The 24,210-nt window shown below is 39.2% G+C and overlaps 1 long non-coding RNA gene across 1 annotated transcript; it reads right to left on the bottom strand.

The window, feature by feature from the left end:
* Positions 1-7,340: 7,340 nt before the first annotated feature.
* LOC119783832 lies at positions 7,341-24,210 on the bottom strand. The gene is made up of 3 exons (XR_005280865.1): positions 24,183-24,210; positions 7,584-7,642; positions 7,341-7,462 (listed from the first exon to the last, which is right to left on the bottom strand). It is a non-coding gene; the product is annotated as an uncharacterized LOC119783832 (long non-coding RNA).

The raw sequence follows: 24,210 nt of genomic DNA, 5'->3' as shown, positions 1-24,210 counted from the left end.
AGATAAGCAGCATTCATAACATGTTACCTCCCACTTAAAGTGGCTTCCGTCCTAGTTTATACTTAAACAAGCACTCTAAGGCCAGGTAGTAGAGCCCTTCTGATCCGCACAAAGCAAAGCCTCATTTATTTTAATAGACTTGGATTCCATCCTAATGATGTAACTATGCACAAGCTTTTCCCCAGTTTAGAAGATAATACATGTATAAACAAAGCTCAGCTCAGGCTGCCACCACGTTTTTGATCTGCCAAAGATGAATGCGTTTGCAGCGAAATACGTTTGGAGGGTGGAATCCGTAAGTTCAAACCGACTTTTCAGGCTTGGTCTGAGAGCATTCCTGGCTTTAAGTCAAGCTCTTTCAAGCTGGACGTCAGCAATTTATGATGCTTTTGGACGAGAGGTGAAGATATTTTTTTAAAGATGTCAAGTGATATTACATTACAACATCTCAGTCATATAAAGAGCCTAAGCTTTTCATCTCACTATGTACATTTGACTAAAAGTAGAGACTAATTGCCTTGAACTGGGTAAAGAGGACAGTCATGTTTTTAAAGGATCCATTAAGTTGAAATAAAAACTAAGTGTCTTTTTCACATTTTAATAAAGCATTTAAAGAAAGGAAAATAAACCCAGAGACCCAGAGACACACAGCGAATATCTCTAACATGTTTGTGCACAGCACACCAGAGTATAAATGATTGGACATGTGGCTGCAACACATGTGTGAGATAACAAGAATTCCTTCTGGACTTACTGTGTGTTACATATTAAAATCCAGGATCAAAGCTGTGCAGTTTTTTCTGCTGTTCAGGCACACCACCCTCTAAATCTTTGAAACATGGCATCTGTCTTTATACTGCTTTTTTGCCTTACTTATTGGTTATAATAAAGCATTGTTTTTAATTTTTTTCATCTTATTTTTCTGCTTCAGCCTAGGTTTAGCTTTTGGAATTTTTATGCTGAAGATTTTGTGTTCAGGTAAGTAAGGGAAACAAAAACATGCTTCTTCAGTGCAATGCAGTGCGAATTTCAAATTTGATACATGAAAATATTATAATTGTTGTCAAGCCAATCTTTCGGTCTAAAAGACCAACAAAATAAGCAAAAACAAGAAGCTCTGTTATGTTTCTGAAAGTTTGTTCTTTTGTCAGTGTATTTGACTGTCAATGTCATGGTTTTGGTTATGTTATGCTTTACTTTGCTCCTTGTTTTCTAGTTTTTATTGGTTTAATTCCTATTTTGTTGTAATTTCTAGATTTATGTTAGTTCTCTTGTTGTCCTCTGTTGCCCTCTTGTGTGTGTGTGTGTGTGTGTGTGTGTGTTCCTTTCCCCTTGGCTCCCTCGTTGTCTCCTCACACCTGCTCCTTGTCAGCTCGTTAGCCCTCCCTTTGTCTCTGTCAGCTATTTATGCTCTCCCTCTGCTCTTACTCTTTGTTGGTTCCTTTGTTGTTGCTGGTCCTGTCTTCGCTGTAGTCGTCTCCCCTCGTCTCTCACTGGCTCCTTCTACGAGTTTTCTAGTGATGGTGAGATGAAGCCTCATGAGGCATTGAACTGTTTGGCCAAATTGCTTCAACGAACCCCACAGTTCATGAGGCTTCATGTGAACACGTCACCACCTACTGGTGGAGTGCAGATCCACAGTTTGTAATAAAATCTGTGATTTTTTTTTTTTGTAACTGTTTTTCTTTTTTCCCCTTTTAAGTTCCTTTGAAATTATTAATGGTTGGTGTGTATAATAAAATCTTTTGTAAGTTTTTTTAAGTGTAAAATTTCTTAGAACAATCATTTAAGGTGCACCGTTTTTCTGCCATTTTAGTGAAATAAACTCAAGCAGACAGTGAAAGTGTTTGTGCAAATTGGGTAATGATGAGCAGAATGAAAGGTGTTAGTCATTTTTATTCAAACATGATAGTTTTTCCACGTTTTTTGGTTTTAATCAGGTTGGAAGTTGTGTTCAACCAATCTTATGACTAAACCGACCTAATTTTCCCAATCTATATTTTTACTCGGGCAAAACAATGCAAATTAGTCTCATCAGCCAAAATAATTAAGTTTAATCGCAACTTTCAAAAGAGAGAGACAGGTCTTGAACCATCAACCTCTAGCATGAGAGACTGTCCCTTACAGAAGACGCCACTCTTGTGGTTAGTCTGCTCTGGGAGAAAATACTTCTTAACACTGATGTAATAACACTGGCTTTGTCTGGTGGTTTGCTAAAATTTTTATCTTTACATTGTTTATTCCAACCAAATTAGCTTTAAGCAACTAGATTGGTTGGAAAAACAAGCAATTTATTCTTAGAATCTATCCAAACTTTATCCAGCTGACAGCAGCTCTCCTCCAAACTCCCACATCTTGACTGAACACTGAGGCTGTTTAGATGCCTGTCAAAATTCTTGCGCTTCCCGAACCACATACCGAAGCGGTCACGTGGTTTCACGGTAGCGAGGCCTCGGACGTCATCAATTTTGGACCCTCCTCTAAATGAATCGCGCCTCGACACGCGCTTCGGGGAAACGCCCCCTCCATTACTCGACACACGCCTCGAAGCCTCGGCTCATCTCATAACATCACTAGAGTTTTCCCTTGATGTCTCCATGGTTCTGGTCTGTTACATTTTTAGTTGGATTTTTGGACTGCCTTTGTTAACCATTTTCATTAAAACTACAAGTATTCACCTCTGCCTCTGCATTTGGGTCCTCCAAACCACAACCAACCCTGACAGTCAAGCCTGTTTACTGGTAGAAGTATTTACTATAGGGCTGAAACTAATCATTTAATCTATAGATTAATGGCAGATTAATAATGGGACAGCCAAAGCCTCCTTAAGAAAGACTCTTTACGAAATCTAGCCAGGTAAAACTATTATCTGACAAGCTTGTCTCGAGTGGTGCTGGTGCCTATCTTCAGCAGTCAATGGGCGAGAGGCGGGGTACACCCTGGACAGGTCACCAGTCCATCGCAGAGCAACACAGACAAACAACCATTCACACTCACACCTAAGGACAATTTTAGAGAAGCCAATTAACCTAACAGTCATGCTTTTGGACTGTGGGAGGAAGCCGGAGTACCCGGAGAGAACCCGCGCAAGCTCAGGGAGAACATGCAAGCTCCATGCAGAAAGACCTTGGGCCGGGAATCAAACCCAGAAACTTCCTGCTGCAAGCCAGCAGTGCTACCCACTGTGCCACTGAGCAACCCCAGGTAAAATTAAAACTCTTCCATCTGGGGAGTTCTGGATAAAGCATATTGAAAGGCGAAAAAGTTTCTTTAATCTTAGATGCAAAACTTTTACATATTTTTTTACAATGTCGGTATAGTTACTGCTCTAATTCCCTAGTTTTATGATTTTCCATGTTTCTTCACCATTAGTACAGCTCTGGTTGACTCCATGTAAATTGTCCTTCTTTTTGTGAAAGGCATTCCAGTTAGCTTATTATATTCTATAGAGATATTTTACACTGTTTAGGTTCAGTTTCTTAACAAACATAAGTGTTTGTGATATTTACAATAACAAGACAACGTGACCAGATATTGGCAAGCAGGCAATGTGTAAAAGAGGAAGTAATCGAGTCAAGCAAGTCAGCAATTCCTCAGTTGATGAATAAAAAGAAAAAAAAAAGTCCAAGACCAAGTTTGACAAATAGAGCAAAAAATACTGAATTCCGGAAATGTTCATTGAAGCAGGAGGTAATTGATGCGTGACTAAGTACTATCTGCAGATGCCGATGGTGAACAACTATGTTTATGTTTGCCGAGGAAAATCCTCTCTAAGGTTCAAAAAGGACTAAGTAAACATTATTAGGAGGAATTTTAAGAAACTAGGTCCCTTTAAGGTAACCAGGAAGTTCAATTACATCATATGCTGCTGTAACAAACCCCTGATCTGCAGTTCTTTGTTTTGTTTTTTGAACTGGATGTTTAGATAAAATGAAGTCTATGGTTAGTTTTAATTACTACTAATTAAATAGCAAGTTCATACCTATTACATCACACAATTTTTTTTGAATACATGTCCTATCAGTAAAGAAATACATCTTGTTGTTGATGTTTTGCTTTGATTTCACAGTGCGTGGATGAATCAATGTTAATTGTCCTTTTTTGTGTGATATGTCTTTGTCAGCTTCTTGCTGAGACAGGAGCCAAAGGTCTCATCAAGAGAAGCTGTGCGTGCCTGAATGTGAGCATGCAGGAACAAACGTGTTACTGAATGAGAAGCTAAGTGAAGAGCCAGGCAAGTGTGTTAGGTGCATGTGTGCTTTCAGCAGCCGCCCTAATAAAATGTGAAAGCCCTTCAAGTCACCTCTGCCAACTCATATCAACCATTCCATTTTTTGTCCCCTCTCCTTTAGTTTTACACACGCTTTCCCTGTTACATTTAAACGCATGCATGTTGTGTTAGCGTGTAAAAGAAGCAGTTCAGAGCGCTCCTTTGTCGCCTTGGTTCTGTGAGCCAGGCTTTCCTTTGGTATGTTGATAATTCAACTGGTAATGCCATAGATTCCAGACACTCACACACGCATGCATGCAGACAAAGGCACTCTAGGCATGTGGTCATGAAGCTGCTGGCATGAAAGGGAGACACCAGGGTCTCACAGCAGAACAAAACAGCTTCCCTAACATGCACCAATAAGAAACACAGTATCAGAGAAAACAATGGTGTGTTACAGTGCTAGTGTGCGTGCAGATATATCTAGAAAATGATTGTACATAAGCTTGTTTCACAATCTGACAACGTGGAACTTTTTGATAAAGACTGAAAATATTATTCACAAGTCGTCACAACAGAGGAGACATGTTTGGGATTAGCGCTATATAAATAAACTGAATCAAATGGAATTTACATCCAGGCGGTTAGTTTTTCCTTTAATAAATAAGTTCTTTTGAAATCATTCATCATGCATCAGATCCAATGAGTCACCAAAAAATAGTTTTATAAAAACATTTTTCAGAGAACACACAAACATCTGTACTTTTGGATTTGATCCCGCTCTTCGTGACCTGATTCTGATTAACCTTATCTCCTGACCCTTCTTAAGAAGAAAACCCAGACATCATCAGCAGTGATTAATGTAACATGAACATTGACCTTGATGTCCATGTTAGCTGGTAATGTGCATTTAACAGCTGGCTTTTATTAGAGAAGCCTTCTTTTACATAAATTGACAGTTTTTCAAGACAAAAGCTGAAATGGTTTATTTTTTAAGAAGGCTAACACAGTGACCTGTGTAATAACATTTTCAAAACTCATTTCAAAATTGTTTTCCTTGAATAAAGATAATCCACCATAAAAAAACAGAGAGACAGTCACAATGGAGTTCTGTATTTAAGGCTACATCAGTTGTTACGTACTCCTTGTCTGACTTTGGTGGGGGGTTTTTTCAAAATAAAAAGTCAAGTCAAGTCAACCGAGTATTCTCCTGTAAAGTGTTTTTAATTTTTTTTCCATAACATTAAGGTCTAAACTTTGACTCAACCTTTCTAAGACATGAAAATGCTTTGATCTAACTACTTTGGTTCTGCTGCCACAGTCTCAAGTGTTTTGTAACCTCTAATAGTTGTTTTTCTTGCTGTAAACAACTCCTGCTGTATTTAGCTCCACCTACCTTCCTGTCAAAATCTCAAAACATTGTTCCTGCTGAAGTCAATGAAAGAAATTCTTTGCCTTTTGCAAACTGTGACTATTATTCCCCTCTTTCTATCAACAATCTTGATCCCCCCCCCCCCCCCCCCCCCCCCCCCCCCCCACTCTTCCAGAAGGATAAATAAAACTCAAATCTTCCTATTTGATTTGTGGTGCTATGTAGCTCCCTCACAATTTCCTCCATTACTTTTTCAGTTTTGAATAGAACCTTAAGATGACATTTTTTGTCGAACAATGGTCATATTAAACGGAATTAATGTTCCCTAAATCACCTATGAAGTCCTGAAAGAAGGGCTGCATTTATACTGGGGTTGCACATTTAAATATTGAATTTGAGTTGTTGTAGCATTTATATGTGCCTCATGGCTCTGGTCTATTTGCTCTTTATTTCTCCTGCCTACTCTGCTCAGTATCTAATTACTACCCATCTAATCCACCTGCTTTTGCTTATATATATAGGACTCAGTCTCAGCCATATAGGGCCAGATCATTTAGGTTTAGACCATTGCTGATGCTATAGTTAATGTTCTCATTCTTGGGGGCCAGTGGTGAGAGAGAGTTTTGGTGTTTTGTAGCGTTCCTGATTTCCTGATCATGTTCTGCCTCTTATCCACTGAGCGTGCCAGTTCATGTCTTGGCTCAGTGGAGAGAGCGAGTTTATAGTGTATCATAGTTCCTGATATCCTGCCTTGTTCTGACTGTCAACCACTGAGCTTGCCTATTCCCATCTGAACATTCTGCCTGAGCTCTCTGTGGACTCCTGGAACCTGTTCTGATTGGTATCACTGACTAGGCTTTGGATTCCTGGACCTCAGACCCTTCCTGTTCTGATTGGTTTCCCTGACCTGGCTTGGAGTCATGCTTGCCCTCTCTCACTGCAGCATCGGGGGACACTCTGGGCAGCACCTGCTGCATCTAGTTGGGAGCCCTCCGGCTGGAGGTGGACAGAACTGACAAACCAGGTAAGTGGCTTACATGGATAATCATCTTCCGTCAGATTATCATGGTCACTTACCTGTGTTTTTCTCCACCAGAGTTTCCAGTGATGGGCGGTGCCCCGCCCTAGTCGCAGCCACTGCAGATCCGCCGCTCAGCTTCAGATTTTCAATAAACGCCTTTTAAGTAATCACTGTCTGTCTCGCCTGAATTCTGGGTCCTGCTTTCTGAGCTTTATTACAAAGACATAGTTTTTCAAGTTGTCTGCATCCATACTCTACTTGCCAATGGTGTATTTTCCTTGTTGGATAAACTTTTCATTTATTTCATTTATATTTGTTTACTAGATAAGGAGGAGAGGTGTGGGCTTTTAAGGATGTGAATAAAAGGGAAAAGATGGGCTGATTCTAATTAATATCTTTGTCTTATGTTGTAAACTTTTTTCATGCTGAGATTAAATGAAATTTACATGGACTACATCAATGAAATTAACTATCAGACTAACAATCAGCCGGAGGCCTTGGTTTTTAGATACATTTTTCAAACGGCTTGAAAATAAAATGTTTTCACAATTTTTCCTACTATTTGTTCTGTTACAAAAACCTCATAATAAAAGACATCAAATTGTAAGATTATTACAGAGAAAAAAGTTAAAATGGTTGACTAAGCACAAGCATTTCTGCAAGGTGTTTTTTTTTTTATTTTTTTTTTTGACTCCTACTTTTTGACATGACTATAAGTTGAAACTTGATCACATCTACCTTTCAGCCTCTCATCTGTCTGCCATCCCATCTTCTCCACACCCATGTTTTCCCTCTGTCATAGCATCTTATGTTTCCCCTTTCTTCTTCCAACCATGTCAGGTCCACCTTGCTTGTCCTCCTGTGTCACCAAATATCCATCAGTAATGGTGACAAGAACACAAAGACATCACAGAGATGGAGGGAGAAGAAGAGAAAATGATTGAGAGAAGGAGAGTGGTTGGTTTGTGATGACATTTCACCTGTACTGACGGAAGAGCCTGGAGGAGCGGTGAAGGGTGACAGGATGACGCTTTCCTGCCTGAAAGGACAGTTTGGCAGAACAGTCGGTCGGACAAATATATATATAACAATGTTGACAGAAAAACAGCTTGTTGCCAGGATGGATTATTCATTTATGGCTTCCCCTCTGTCCCTGTAATGCAGGGTGTAAAACCATCCCCACATGCTTTCTTCTCTGCATTGTTCTGATGTGTGTTTGTTTGCATGGCAACCTCAGCAGGCATTCAGTAAAGCAGCAATATGTTATATATAAAACCAAAGGAGATGGAGCTAAAGGTGAGAGCTTGTGTTTATGTGTGTGTGCACATGTTTTTAAGGCAGCATGCGGAACATGTTTCGCCCACAGTTTATTTGTGTTTGTTGGAAAGCTGACTCACGGGGTGTCTGAACTTTATCCCCCTGTTGATTCTGCACAGGAAGCATGTGCACAGCAGTTGCCTTTGTTTTGAAGCAGGGTTTAAAATCAAATCAGTCTCCTCATTTCCTCGTAAGAGGACAGTCGGGAAGAGGAGCAGAGGGGGCAGCAGGACCACCAACAGAAGGGGGACAAAAAGCTTTGGTAACTTCTTCACGACAGAGTGAGGTGAGTGTGGGTGGCAGCATGGGCTAATGAATGAAAACACAGTCCTCAGTTGGGAAGTTCATGACCTTCTGAGGATAAACACACTCCCCATGAAATGTCCTTGGGTAAAGCAGTAATTCCCACCTGCTCTCTGGAAGTGTTGTTATGGGTTTTAAATCAGAACTCAAGCTGTGCCTTTACAGGAAGGAAAATCAGTGAGTTTTTTCTCCACAGGGAGCCAGTCTCATTCATTTATCTTATTTATGTTAGTACCAGCCATACTTAACGATTTTAGCATTTTGTCATGCTCTATTGTTCTAGTACATCCACTGGATATTTGTCTGGGGCCAAAATCTTGTCTTTAAGTTACCGTTTTAACAAGAATCAATTCACACAAACCCTCCATGTGTTTGACTCCAACACTGTGACCAAGTCAGAGCTGAAATATCTTATCAGAAACTGATTTGTCCAAAACTAAACTTGAGACTTTTGAACAGATACTGTTTGAATAATACCAAATGTCTCAAATGGGGTAAAAGCTCTTGTTCATGTTCATTTTGAACATTTAGTGAACATATGAACAAACACTAATGTTTTTGTGTAGCTGTCAACGATGTTTCTAAGCATGTATCTGGTGCCTATCTGCAGTAATGGTTGAGTAAGTAGGGCCTATTTAGGTCAGGTGGTCTATCACAGATCATTGAGTTAAACTGGCTTAATATTTCACATCTCAAAATGCTTTAGCAAAAACAGAAGCATGTTAATATATCTGTAGTTGTAAGGATGATGTGATCTTTTCATGTGATGCTTTTTGGAGAGAGCCAATTTAACAGCTACAGGCTATGTGGCTTTTTGTTAAAACGTGTTTTTAGAAAACTTGTTTGTATGGGTAAGTTAAAGTTCTGAAGAACTGTGCTTAATTTTTTTAGTTTCTTTTATTCTAAACTATTTACATATCTTTTGGTTTAGGATGCCAACTAAACTTAAATATCAACAAACCAGTCAACTGCTCTTAATCCCCCTGAGCATCCTAACAGCAAACCCATGCAGAAGGAACTCCTCAGTAAATGTTTTTCACTCATTTTCTGTCAACAGAATTAACAGAAAAGAAATTTAATTGTTGGAAGTTTTATGTCATTATCTTTATATCTTGTCAGTTCTATCTTTTGGTGAGCATGCTGTTCAACTGCTTAATAACGTTTAGGAAGCTGAATGTAAGTCAAAGCTCCATAGAGGCTCACACAGCAGCTTTTCCTTTAAGAGAATAATAATATCAGCTTCTAGGGACTTTTCTCTGCACCTCGGGACATGTCGTGTCAAATCAGAGGAGACAGAACAAGGGACCACCTTAAAAAAGTGATAGGTTTCACAGGAGAGTTACCCTCCCCCACTTGGAGCAATTTGACCTCTTTCCATTGTCCCCCGCTCTATACACACCAGTGCTACGGCAACAACAGACAGGCAACATAGCTAAACAGATCCTGAGATCTAATAGGCTGACACCGTAGCCCACACCTCTTCTTCCTCTTCCCCTATGACAGGGGTGTCAAACTCATTTTCACTGAGGGCCACATCAGCGTAATTGCTGTCCTTAAAGGGCCAGATGTAACTTATAAATGTAACTAAATGTAATTGAATGTAATGTAAAATAAATGTAACGACTCCTTTATGTTAAATAATTCATTATTTATTATAACTTATTCAAGTGACAATTACAGTTGCATAGAAAACATATGCTTGCTTGTTACTCTAACACACACGAGTCACACAGCCGCTTCCTACCTAGTCCTCCTCATCGGTCTCTCCCCCTCCGCCCGAATCACTATCATCGATATTTTGAAGCATTTCTAAAACCTGTTTCACTGTTAGGTTTCTTCTGAACGCCACTTTTTCCATATTAGCCAAAAAGTTCTAGGTAGAATGTTGGTTGCTAGGCAACGGTACCAATCGTCAATCAACCACGGGAAGAATTTACAATGCAACTAATGGAGTGGCTCATCTCTAACAGCAGCGATAAGCTAGGTTACATCTTGCTGCAAAAACAACCTCTTTTGGCATGTAAGTCAAAATCCTTGACTGATTCTTCTGACAGGAAACGCAAGCTACCTATAATTGACAATGAAGTTTACTCTGGAAACAATACATTTGGTTTGTGCAAAACTAGAGCAAATATAGTGAGCAGTTTTAAAACATGCTTTGGGTTTTCTGTTTTTTTATGACATTTGGATTTTATTTTATTTTTTTAAGTGTTGGAAGGCTTTTTAAACTACCGTAAATAGGAAAGTCAATGTCCCATCTGCATTTTTAGTACAAATTGGAACAAAATGCATTTTTAGGAATTTGGTACAATTAAGATTTGGTTCATATATTACAGTTCCTTTTTTTTGTTATTTTTTTGTGTTGAAATTTTCCCCTTTTTCCCCCTAGGTAATGAAAATGTGATTGAAATACTTAATTGTAGTCCTGAATAAATATGTATAGCTGTACATCTACCAGGTTTTAACAAATGGGATGGAATACAAATATTTGTGTGACTTCTGAACAGCTTTTCAGAAATAATTAAAATACATCATAATCAATATTGCTGCTTTTGACTCTAATAGACTAAAGTAATACATCTTCGGGGTCTTCCACTCTTAGCGAGGTGGAGAAACATCCAGTGTTTGCTTTGTTGCTTTTTCCTATTAAGAAAAAAGACTTTGATCAACCAAATGTACTAATGAATTAATTACATATGGCCAAATTAAGAATGGTATTTATAAATGAAATGGTGAATAACATATTATTACATAATACCTCCTTATAGATATATAGATTAGATTAGATTTTACATTTTGTACTTTGAATAAATATTAACATTAGAATCTTATTCATTTTAAGTGGAGTTTGAGACTCATTGGAAAAGCTTTATTATTTGAAAGGCTTTATTTACTGAATAATCTTTAAAACTGAAGTAAATTTGATAATCAGTGAGAATGGTTAAATTATGGAGATTAAAGTTATTAAAAGTAACTTTTATCTACTGCATGAATACTCACCCAATAAAGCCATGTGTTGGAGCAGCTCCTGTCTTTGTGCAACTTTCAAATGTATTTGTTGAATTCATGAGAAAGCTGTTGCCCATGTGTAACACAGCTGTGCACATGGGTATGGTACATCTTTTTAGATGTGTATGCATGTGTTCTCGCTAAATATGGGCGGTGAAGCCACTAGCTGAAAGTTTTTTGAGGAATGGAAATAGTTTTCCTCCAACCACAGAATTCAAATTAAGAAAAGCTGTTGGTTCAGCAAGGAGAAAGTCACTGGCATTTGGGTTTCATATAAAAAGAAAAAAATATCTCTAAAAAATGTTTTGCATTCTAGGGAAGATAGAAGAAGATGTTCTGGCATTGTACATAACTCACACTAGGGCCTGTGTCATATGGAGACATGATGCTATCTTATAGCCAGGTTCAAGGGTGTAACTTTGAAATGAACATTGGTGGGGACACTTTAAGAGTGGGGCTGATAGACCTACAGTTAATCGACCCAAACGCTTTCATTAGATTTTTGTATTTTCCAAAAATTAGCTCAAACATATATCTATTGAATGCTTTCCTATTGTTGACAACACATGAGTACCACAATACACTGATATTTATATACATAGTTAGACAGATGCATTTTAGTGCAAGATATACATATATATAGGGCCCAAAAACATTAAGGTATTAAAAAATAACGAATAACAGCTGATTCCAATATCAAAAATCGATATATCATGCATCCCTAGAAGGACAATTTCAATTCCATCCATCCAGAAAAATATGCATATGCTGCATTTTAAATATAGCATAGTATATTCTTTTCCTTGTAAACTTTCTGGTAAACTTGCCGATATATTTTATTGCATGTTGCATATCCCAGTAAATCTGTTTCACCTTTAAATCTGCAGCTCTCCCTGTTTCTCTCTGTGCTCTGTTAAAAAGATTTATGAACCTTTCACTGATATAACGATATATAATGTATGTAGAAGCTCTGCAGTCTGATTCTATCTGTACAATAAGAAAACGTGTTCATTTTAAGCTGTAGCTGAGAGTCATGGTCCTCTGAGAAGCCAAGCTTTTTTTAACAAGTAAAGAAGAACATTCAAACTATGTTTTCTCAAGGTTCATGCATTATAATACTAACTTGTATAAACTTACAATCTGTTGCAATTTTTAACTGAAAAAGCTCCGGATTTCTAATGAACAAATTTTTCGGTGGCATCTCTAATTTTTTTAACTAACTCGTCTCCTAACTTTTATGTAAACATCTAGCTCCCGTTTAATGCTGCTGTGTGTCTCTCCTCCAACCATGTACAGTAGCTACTTTGTACGTCAGTGAAATGCAACTGCAAATCAGATGTCTCAAAGCGAAAAAACTGATGATGTAACACCGAGAGGCGGGACATGGGAGCAGAGCGACAGGGGAAAAAAAAACACGGACTTAAAATGCTCTGAATCCAGATAGCTGCACCCAAAATCTGTTAGCTTTGGCTAAAGTAAATGAGTAGAAAGGGGAAAAAAGGCGGACATTATTGGTTTGGGATTGTCCCCACATGGCTAAAGTTGGTGGGGACATGTCCCCACCAGTCCTTCAGAAAGCTACTCCTGTGGTCAGGGTAATCTATGGGATTAAGACTTTAAGCCTTTCCAGACCTAAACTTGCATGAATGAGAAGCATTAATATCTGTAGTAGCAGTTTTAAACATTCAAATACCAAAAAGATACCTTGAGTATGTATTTTATTTTTATCTGTATAGTGTTTTTCCTCTCTGAGATGTATGCTTATATCTACAGTAGTCTTTAACATTTTGTCTTTTCTTATGTATTTGACTCTTATGTACCCATAAGCTTTTTTTCTGTCTAATCGGTTAAAGGCCAAACTCTTGTATTTCTCTTTAATTATTTTTATAAATATTTAATTGAAGGCGATAAGAAGATCAAATTTATTATGTGCAATAAAATAATGCCCCCTTTAGACTGTTTTGTGGTTGCGAGGACCCAGATGACCAAGAATTTATACAGGCAATAACCCCCTTGCAAAGTTTAATGTAAAACATAAGATCTTGACCTTATAAAATAAGGGTCATATCCTGCAGACTGCTTAGTAGAAATATGAATAGGGTGGATAATCCTATGGATTTGGTTTGTGCTGTAATATAGGTAAAATAGCTGCTCTTAATCTTAAAATGCCATTCAGAAAACATTCATATTTCCAGACCATTTTCACCATTCTCAAACAAAAGACCATTGATAAAGACTTAGGGAAGTACTCTGCAGAAGCATGGTCAACAAAAATCACTGAAACAGAAAAATCGAGGGATGAAAAAACTACAGAGAGAGAAATTATGAAAAATTGGACAAGCATGATGAACAGGAAACAAATTTCTGCAATGTATGTCCTGTTTCTCTGCGTCATTATTTACGATGTAGCAGAGAAACATAAAATGGAAGTGAATCTGCAGACTATGACTCAGTTTTGATAAAGGCAGTATAAGTGTCAACCTATGTGAAGCCTTTTCACATCTCCTTCTGGTTCTTTAATACTGGAAATAAAAGAAAAACAGGCTGCTGAATACGTTGGAAAATTTGCAACATGAGCAATACAGTTCTAATTAGGGATAATATTTATAGCGCATATGTACCACCTTACCAAAAAAAGTGTGATTCGAATGTTACAGCAATGATCCAATAACAACATAACTTAATCTCATACTATGCTATGCAGTCTTTCTGTCAGCACTGATGAAGGTTCAAACACAGCAAGGAAGCCCTGCAGTTGCTAAGCTCCACAATCTCTGATCTCTCTTGTTATTAATTATTTGACTTTGTGATGTCCCAAAAACCTGCATCAGTTCTTTACACTTAGACTCACATAAACACATTTTTAGATATTCAAACTTACATAATGATTTCGAGTATACATTTTATTAGGCGTACTTTGTTCAAATAAACCTGGAGACACATCATTTTAAAACTACCTTGATAATTTGTTGAATTAATTTGACAAGAGTCCCTTAACTCTTCCATTCTGAAATTAATCTAACCAGACATGGGTTCCCATCTTTCATACCCTTTTACTTGAAATTCAGCAAGTCGTCTTTGTGCATCGCATTTAGATGATTACATGCAGAAAATATAGACCGTTTAAGTTGTTAATAGGGGGTTTTCAGTGACGTCACTGGCCAGCTCCCGGTCCGCCATCTTGGGTGGCATATTATCGTATATTAAATATATCATGTCGCGAATAGATAAGTACGCCAGCACGCTAGAGCCACCAGATCATGGAACATATCTGAGGAAATGTTCCATGATCGACCATATGGACCCCTATGCCCTCCACGGTGCCTTGTTTAGCACTAATCCAGATGATTGGCCAAATGTAGAGCACGGTAACATAGTTCATTACCCGGTGTTCAGTGAAAACCCTCTGCACACTCTGGAGGAAATGAGAGCGTACAAGGGTCTAGAGGCTCACAACCAGTTCACATCTGGCTGGGTACGAGATGTCGAAGTGATGTACATGAAGGAAATCGCCATCATACGTGGATGGGTGAGTTTTAATAAGATGGTAAAAATGTAAACAATCCGACGCAGGGCTCGCTATGCTAGGTGGCTAACGGCCGGCGGTGCGCGAACAGTTCCAAAGCTACAAGTCCTTGGATACTCATGTGCAGTTTACGAATGGATGGGTTCAGGAGCTGCAGCTCATAAATGTTTCAAAGGTTTGGTTAGTAACGTTAACTGCCAAACCTCCCTAAACCCTCCAGGTTTCTCACATATTTGAGCCTTTTCCCGCTGGTTGAAATCAAGTTAAGGTGAAATTAATCAAATTAAAACACGGCAGAGAGAGGGAGTCCAGTACGCGGTGGTCATAGGCAGTAGTCTGAGTAGCGGCGGCGGAGACGGTCAACATTGCGGCCCCGGAAAGTAATACGTCATGACGCCCAAGCCCTATTATTAATATATTCTTACATGTTTTAAATGCTTGACAGTTAATTACCTGTGACAAAGTGAGCACTGCAGACTCTGGCGTGTTCCAGCTTAACACCGTCCAAATCGGACCTGGATATCCGTGTCAGCCATAGGTGACGGCGTTGTTCAGATAGCTGTTTTGTTTTTTCACATTGATTCACGATTACGGCTGGTATGCGATAGAAAGAGCGTTGATCTCCACCTCCACGGGCCGTGCAACCAACAATTACACACGATTTCACAATTTTTCACTGTCAATACTGCCTAAGGCTGCCACCCAATATGGCGGACGCGCTGAGTAGTCACGTGAGCGCGACGTCACATGAAAACCCCCTATTGAGGATTTCTACGAACCACCACATTTGAACCTGATGGTTGATGTGGTAACATGCTTTCAAACAGAGTACAATAATACCATACCAAAATGTGTAGCAGGAGCACTTCTCCTAGAAAAAAAAGAGATTTTAGAGATTTGTCTCTGAAAATATTTAACTGATTCAAAGAGATTCTATAAATTCGGCATAAATAAAATGTATTAAAGAGCTGAAATAAAAAACATGAATCTTAGAAGACGAACAGTATCCATTATGGTTGAGGTATAATTTACAGGAAGGTGAAAAGGTTAATTAAATTACCTAATCCTCAGTATTCAGTAAGCTTGTATAGCCTCCTGTGGCTTATCTAATGCCAAAGCAGTGTCAAAGAATGAAACCAAAACAGCACGTCTCCCAGCTCATCCCATCCCTCAACCCACAAAAAAACACACTCAACGGACACGTGTAGAACAGCGCTGCAGTCAGCCCTACCAGGAAAATTACAGCAGGACAGTCTGTCATTTAGTGATTAGAATGAGGAAGACGTAATGCAGGGCCCGACTGGGAAAGGAAAACAGCAGAGTCACGCCACGGTGGGTGGGGGTGACGGTGAGCAATGCACCGTATGCAGAGGGAAAGGGAAACACATGGACACATGGAAACAAAAACTTTAAGGAATCAGCAACTGTCTTTTATAGATTAGAGGAAATAGGTTTTTGGGAACCTGACACCACATGAAAGTCATATACAAGGAAGCAAATCTTTAAAAAGTAACAGTTTAAATACTGCTGGGAAGCAAAGGGGACGTGTGTGAGGTGATTTACGTTCACTGTAAACTATGTGAGAGATGAGCAGAGATTTCAGAGGTGCAAGGAGAGTGGGGGGTGGTCTGTTTCTACAATGTGAGCCTGGAAAACTGGAGGATGTGGACCAGAGAGGTATCTACGACATTCCACCCCTCAGTACCTGCTGAGCTAGTTTCTGGGTCATTAAAATTCCTCCTCTTCTCTCCAATGCCCTGGTTTCATCCCCGAGCAACATGCTGGCTCATGTCCACCTCCCTTGTGTCTACCTTCACTCTCCATGTCTGTTATCTCTCTGTTGCAGAGCATGCTGCTGTCTCTATTACTTTCTTTATAACTTTACGTGGATTTCTTTCAGACTGCCTCATTTCTGTCAAAGTCTTGACAGAAGTTTTCTGCTTTCAGGTCATCGAACATAGCAATTCATCCTTGACAGCACACATCCAGTCATGGTTTGTTTTTGCCTTTTTAATATCAAAACTTAAATTTTTCTTCATCTGACCTTCCTTTCCACCCAGTGTGCCCTTTCTTTCCCTCCAGATCTTGCTTGGCAGCGTCCTCTCGAATCTAGCTTCTGTTCAGTTTGCAGATTAGGAGGCAAACAAGGTAAAATGTCAAACCTTACTTAACTCCTTACCCCTTCTTAAGTTTGTTTTGCCTACAACAACAACCACAACAAAAACAGCCAAGACTGTAAATAGAGCCAGGCCTTCAGTTTCAACTGTCACCTGCACTGTAATTATTCTAAAAACAGTTAAACCGCAGGTAAAGTTGATTTAGAGACACCTGCACTTTCTGATGATGACTGTAAATACTAAACAAAGTATTTCTCTGTTGCAACACAGTGTAAGTGGATCAATAAAAGGGGTTTACAACACTGTTACAACAAGATCTGTTAATCTTATCTTAAAAATAAAGATTATCAGATTTAAAAGATTTTCAGATCTAACAAATCTAACTACAGAACCCTAATTAAAGTATTCATACCCATTAAATATTTTCATTTTTGTCAATGTCACAACTCCAAGCTTCATTATGAATTACTGGGACTACATGTGACGCCAACACGAGCAGGTCATACTTGGAAAGAAAAACGAAACTCATAAAATCCAGTGCATGCAAAGGTAAATAAAGTCTGTTTACTGTGCTTGAGAGTTGTAAAAACACTGCAAATACATACATGTGCTTCAAGGAAGGAAAGAACACAAAACACAAAAATTAGACAAGCAAATATAAAATAAAAAGTCAAATTGCAAGTTTGGAAAGCTTGGAAAATCAGTCAGATCCACAATAAAGATATAAAAGTAAGTTTAGTGTAAGTTGTTTTAAAAACTGAGGGTCCATGTGAATACCGATAATCTGCAAACACTTTTAGCCAAAGTAGAACAGCTTCAACCACTGATCTCTATTTATTCACTGGATCGCTGATTAACCGTTGGTTATACGGGGTTAAAGTGAAGCCACCAGCCACCTTATTGGTACTCCGTAGTTAGACCGGTTGCAATATAAACAATATGTGCGCTGCAGCATTGAACAACGATGATGTTCTCATTTTCACGGGGACTTGAGACTTTTAAAATAAAGATAAATTCATCACTTTGACACACACTTGCAGTTTCATAGCATCAGTAGATTACTTTAACTTATAATAAAAAAATAGACACATCACATTGCATAGTCATCATGAAGTCAATGAAGTCTATAGATCATGTAATATAACATATCATACAAATCCATCACAATAAAATGAATGTGCTAATGGAGCATAATAATACACATGTGCCAAAAGTGCAAAATTGATGATGTACCTGCAATATACATGTATTTATTAAATTGTTATATTAACTAAATGTCAAATATAATTTTAAGATTTTACATAAAGACTGAATTACAAGTAGATTTCTGTTAATGCTTTAGTATTTTTCTTTTTGCTATTTTGCCTGCAAAATGCCATATACTTTTATACTATGTCTGTGTATTTGTCTACAAATCTGACAGATTTACAATAGAGCTAAATTAATGAACCAATTGAATTTCTCCAAGAGCTCCAGTTTCTACACTAGCAAAATCACATAAATTGGCAAAATAACAAGCAACATCAAGTTCATATTTTGCTTTTTGCTCGTACTTACAACAAGCATCTGATAATTTGAAAAATCTAAACATACAAGTATGTATGCGCACACTGACACTGACAGTGAAATTACCTGTGAATCATCTTCCAACGGCCAGCAAACTACTTATTTTTTTTAGCCAAATGCTACACATGTAGGCATTTTTACACTCCGTGGGAGTGGGGAGTACCAGCATGGCGGACGGTGACTTCACTTTTTTCTGGCAATCAGCAAACCAGTGAAGAAATAGAGATCAGTGGCTTCAACAGTCGCCATGATAAGTACCTTATTTCTACAGTAAGGCGGGAGGTAGGAAAGGGAAGCAGGATGCTTCCTGTAGGGCTGAATCATTTTGCCAAAAATCAGAATTGCAGATATTTTCAACCAATATTGTGATTGGGGATTTTATTAAGATCTCCCTTTGCACTAAGCACAAGCATGTCGATGTTTTACTCCAGGCTTTCATTTTTTCATCACCTTGTAGGCCTGCTTGACCAGAATCCAGTGCTGCAGGACTTTGCAGTAATACCCTGAAAAAAGTAATGCAACCGTTTTTGGCATTTACTTAATCATACTACATTAGTTACTTTAACACAATTGTTTCATGTTAGCAGGGTAGGACATTAAACGATTGTCTTAAAGTAACTAAATATGATTAAGTAAATGCCAAACACTGTAGCATTATTTTTTTTCCAGTGCATTTGCATGAACAATTTTCTTACTTCTACTATAATGCATAGATTTAGGTGCTATCTGCAACTCTCTATTCCATTCTGTGCAACAGCATACCCACTTTAATCATATCACCGCCACCTAAAGGGCTGGAAGGAGAAATTTAGTGTCTTACTGTTGTTAAATCTATTGTGACTAACATTAAGCACTTCTGTGAATTGCAAATAGCATTTTCCCTAAATTGCAATTATATTGCAAATAAGATTAATTGCCCAGCCCTACTTCCTACTGATTGTTAATGTGCTCCTATCTGGTGCATCCATTCCCAGATTCCTTTGTGAAACATGCCTTTTAGTCAAAGCCCACTTCACAGATCAAAAATACCTTATTCCCCATCTTATGTGTACACAGCTTCATATGTTAACAGGTTTTATAGTCCAAAGCTATAGCTGTTCACCACATTTTGGTCATTTGCATTTTTTGTGGATCTTTTTCTAAAGGCTGTCCATATTTGGCATACACATACATTTCCATCCAATAATGTCATCCAAAAGGCTAAATGCTGTGTGGATTTAGAAAAGCAGTTCTTTGCTCACTCAGCCCTGACTGTTTTCAGGAAAGGAAGGAATAGGATCTAGAAACAGTAGCTCAGAGCTACAATGTGGTGTGAAATTCTCTAAACAGCCTCATGACTCTGCTATCCAATTTATTTTCCTATATTTGTCATGATGGGTTCACTGAAGGCGACCCAGTTATGCAGAACACCACTGACGGACACAAGGATGAAGAGTTCAACAGTTTATTAAAGCACAAACACACAGAATGTACTGATTCTGGTTCGGGGCCTGGATACTGGTTCACCGGAGTCTGCGTGAGAGACAGCACAGTTAGCGGTTTGCTGGCAGGGTTTTACTTCCAGAAGTTCACTGATTGTACCTTGAGGGTTCTTGAGGTTAACTTTGGGAGAGTCACTGTTGGTTCTGGAGAAGGGTTTATCAGCAGAGTCCGTTAGCTGCTTCAGCGTCTCACGTCTTGTTAGAACAGACCTTGGCTTGGAAGTCCCAGCTCTGTCCTGAGCTGCTTGAGGTTTCTCAGAGGGATCTTCAGGGTTTGGCTCAGAGGTTCGGCTCGGCAGGTTAGCTCTTCCAGAGCTTTCTCAGAGGAGGCACAGGTTTCCTGGAAGACAGAGATAATAGTTAGAATCCAGACTGGATTCAAAGTCATGGAGATACTCAGAGGATCTAGGCTTTAGCGCTGACCAACTGGAACAACACTGCGGCGTTGAGGCAAGGTCTGAAGACAGCTTAAGTAGTGGATCCTCTGATGATCTTGACGAGCTGCAGCTGTGCAGGGAGCTCCCTCAGAGGATCCACGGCGGACTCTGCTGGAGAAAGATGGGATTTCTCCAGCTCCCAACAATATTTGAGGAATACTGATTGTTATTATCAAAAAATAAATAGAAATCACAAAAGAAAAAGAAAAAAAGAAACCTAAAAGACAGAAAGCATCTGATTTGGATCTTTACAGATAAACATTTAAAATATAAAAAGGATTTAATGAGAAATTACTCTCTGCTTTCACTGTTGGACACAGTAAAGATTGTAATAAATGTTGTGCTTCGAAGTTTTCTATGATCAATCTTTTAAAGCAAAGTACGATTTTAACTAAAAAAAAAGAAAAAAGAAAACGCATCAAATGTATCACAAGTTGTATTGTTTAAAAAAAGGTCAGATTTAAATCATAGCTATAAGCTATTATTTACCATGTAATATTTACATTAGTCTGTTGGATGTCCTGTAGTTTCAGGGACGACGATACTCTGAAACCTGTTGTTTTTCCACTTTGAGAAGTTATTCTATTCATATAACCCTAAAAATACCTCTGTTTTGTGAAACTTAAAAAGCTGGTCAGGTAAACTGGAGTAGAAGTTCCAACCTACATTGGTAACTGTACTCAAGTTACCAGTTAGTAAACAGTGTTGGGCACGTTACTTTGAAAAAGTAATTAGTTATAGTTACTAGTTACTTCTCCCAAAAAGTAACTGAGTTACTAACTGAGTTACTCCACAATAAAAGTAACTAGTTACTAGTAAAAGTAACTATTGCGTTACTTTTCCGTTTCTCGCCCCCGTAAATCTCACCACCCGGCCCCCACCTTCTCGCCGTTTGTTTCCAAAGCCAGCTGAATAGAGCGGACGACAAAGACAAGAACCTGCAGACAGTTTAGCATTTATTGCAACTCAACGTAAATGACATCAGGGGGGAACGCGATGTGAAGTTTTATAACAGGACATTCAGATCTGGTGAGTATTTGAAATTAATAACTGGGGATGTCTAATTCTGAAATCCTGTGTGTTTGGGTTGTTATAGATACTGCAACATCTATCTATCCATCTATCTATCTATCTATCTATCTATCTATCTATCTATCTATCTATCTATCTACCTATCTATCTATCTATCTATCTATCTATCTATCTATCTATCTATCTATCTATCTATCTATCTATCTATCTAGATCTATACTCTGCATGTGACATAAAATATGGATCTCCATCCCTGCCACAAAGGCCATCAAATAATGTTTAAAATAAAAAATACAGTAGGTTGAGAAGGCAGAGTATCCATCCATCCATCCATCCATCCATCCATCCATCCATCCATCCATCCATCCATCCATCCATCCATCCATCCATCCAGATTTCTCCCTTTCTCCATATAGGCTATCATTTCTGGCTGTTGTCAGGTTCATTTGATCGTTCACGCTCTCCATAGTTCTCCTGTGGCGCGAGCACAGAGCGACTGTTGCGCGCCTTTAGCGAGCATGCGCGTTTCCTGCCGCTTGCGCGGTGACTCTTGCCGCCTGCGCTGTGTGGAGATGCAGAGGAAACCGTTATGTGATGGGGAAACGCAGCTCTACGTAACACCGGTATTTCCATGTGGAAAACGCTGTTTTGCTGCTGGAGTCATCCTCACTCTCCATCTCTCTTTGTGTGCTGTACGTTAACACCCACCAGCAGAAACACCCACCTTTTCAACTGACAGACGGAATCTCATCCTCCCCTCTCTCATGACAAGGCGCGCACCTCTTGATGACCTAAAAAATAATCTTTAATATCTCTTAAACAAAAGTAGCACAAACAATATTTTTTTCTGCACAAATCTGCACTAACGTTGCACTAACCATTCAGTCTATTTGCAGAGTTTTTTGACGTGGGTGGGGTGTCAGCTTCACGCAGCTGCGCACGAGTCCTATCATGAAAAAAGGTTCATTGTGCGACCTGAGTAACGCGCAGTAACGGGGTGTCTGCAATGGTAACTGCGTTATAGTTACAGTCAAAGTAATTAGTTAGATTACTCGTTACTAAAACAAGGTAACGGCGTTAGTAACGGCGTTAGTTTCAACGCCGTTAGTCCCATCACTGTTAGTAAATCACCTAGCCTCGTGAGACCATCCTGATCTCGCGAGCTCTCAAGATTTCACTCGCTAGTCAGTCTGGAGACTCTCCGTTGAAGAAAATTTGGAGCCGTTCACCAAACGAACGTCCAATCAGCGTTGGCTTTGAGGCAGGTTGAGGTGTGACGCAACGAGAAGCGCGACAGTTCAGTCTAAAGAACATGGCGGCTTCAGCCGATGAAACTAGCGTTAGCATGGCTATCGAGCAAGTTTTATCGGAATTACAGAGTATTTCTTCACTGAAAGAAGAGCAAAACACTGCTCTGGAGGCTTTTCTCAGAGGAAAAGATGTTTTCGCTCTTCTCCCGACTGGTTTCGGCAAGAGTTTGATCTATCAATTGGCTCCTCTTCGTCGTCGCTCTGTTACGTCATATGCTTCGTTGATCTGATTGGTTTATTTGGCCCGTCTATCACCAATATAGGCCAATCAGCTAACCAGTATTTTCGCCCTTTCCCAAAATTACTTCTACGGAAGGTTTCCAGATGGATATGCGGAGCAAATCCATCTGGCGGAGCCAGGTTATAAATCACCAGCCATAAAACAAAAATTTTCAACTGCATCTACAACTTGCACCTTTAGAAAAGGATATAGTAATTATGATGTGAACTGCTGATCTAAGAAATTCATAAACGGAAGGCTTTGGTGAAATGACTCCAGACCTGCTGACCCACAGCACACAAACACACACATAACTCCCTCCATGACTAATCTCCCACACTGCTCCCCCCCACCTCAAAATAGAGTCTGCCTTTGATCAAAATACATTGTCAAGACCCACTGGGGGACCTGTGTGCCTGTGAGCGTGTATGTGCACGGGGGAGAACCTTAAGACTGTTGGGGGTGTGAGGTCCTAACCTGAAGTGCCGGATATTGTTCCACTACTTCCTGCCCTCTAAGCCCTGACCCAGAGGACTGCAGCAAAAAGAGCCTTTTGTTTGGCTGACCCTCAGCCTCTTCTCTGCCCCTCCCTGTCTCCTTTTTTCTCTCCCTTGTCCTTTATTCCTCTTTCTCCTTGAACCTCAAACATACACTAATGCCAAACTCTTGGGACTAATCATCAAAGCAACCACCAGAGCACACAACCACTCGAACACACACACACATTCCTGTTTTTTTGCTGCATATAGCCCTGAAACCATGCTTTGAACCCAGAAGAAAGTCATTCTCACCTTAAGAGGATTCACACAGATTACATGTGACTATGAGACAATGCTTTAGCTTTTAGCATTGTATCTCTGTAGAGGTGCAGAGCCTTCATCAAGAAAACGTAAAGGTTTTTACCTCTTCTAATGTCAAAACCACATACTTCACTGTATTTTGAATCCAACTGATAGATAAAGAGAGGGTGGAAAATATTTTTACAAATAAAAATCTGGACAGTGTGGTGAACATATGTATAAATACCCCATCCGACCGAAACTATAATTCAGTCCTACAAACTGCTATCAGAAAATAAGTTAAGAGTGCCATTTACTGTTTGTTTACTTTACAGAATGCAAGTAAATTTGACTAATTTGTGTGTATGGGTGTTCATAAGGATGTAGCGTTAGCCACATCAGCAGCTTTCAATGGTTCGTCCACCATTGCTTCCCAGTTTCTTACACAGCAGATAATAAGTTGTACAAGCAGCAACACTTACCAACTGCCTGTAGGCGAGTCCCTGATCG

This window comes from Cyprinodon tularosa, unplaced genomic scaffold (assembly GCF_016077235.1).
Source record: "Cyprinodon tularosa strain WSP-4 unplaced genomic scaffold, ASM1607723v1 ctg211, whole genome shotgun sequence".
Classification (NCBI taxonomy): Eukaryota; Metazoa; Chordata; class Actinopteri; order Cyprinodontiformes; family Cyprinodontidae; genus Cyprinodon; species Cyprinodon tularosa.
Note: the sequence above shows the minus strand (reverse complement) of the source record. Positions and strands in the feature narration are given on the sequence as shown.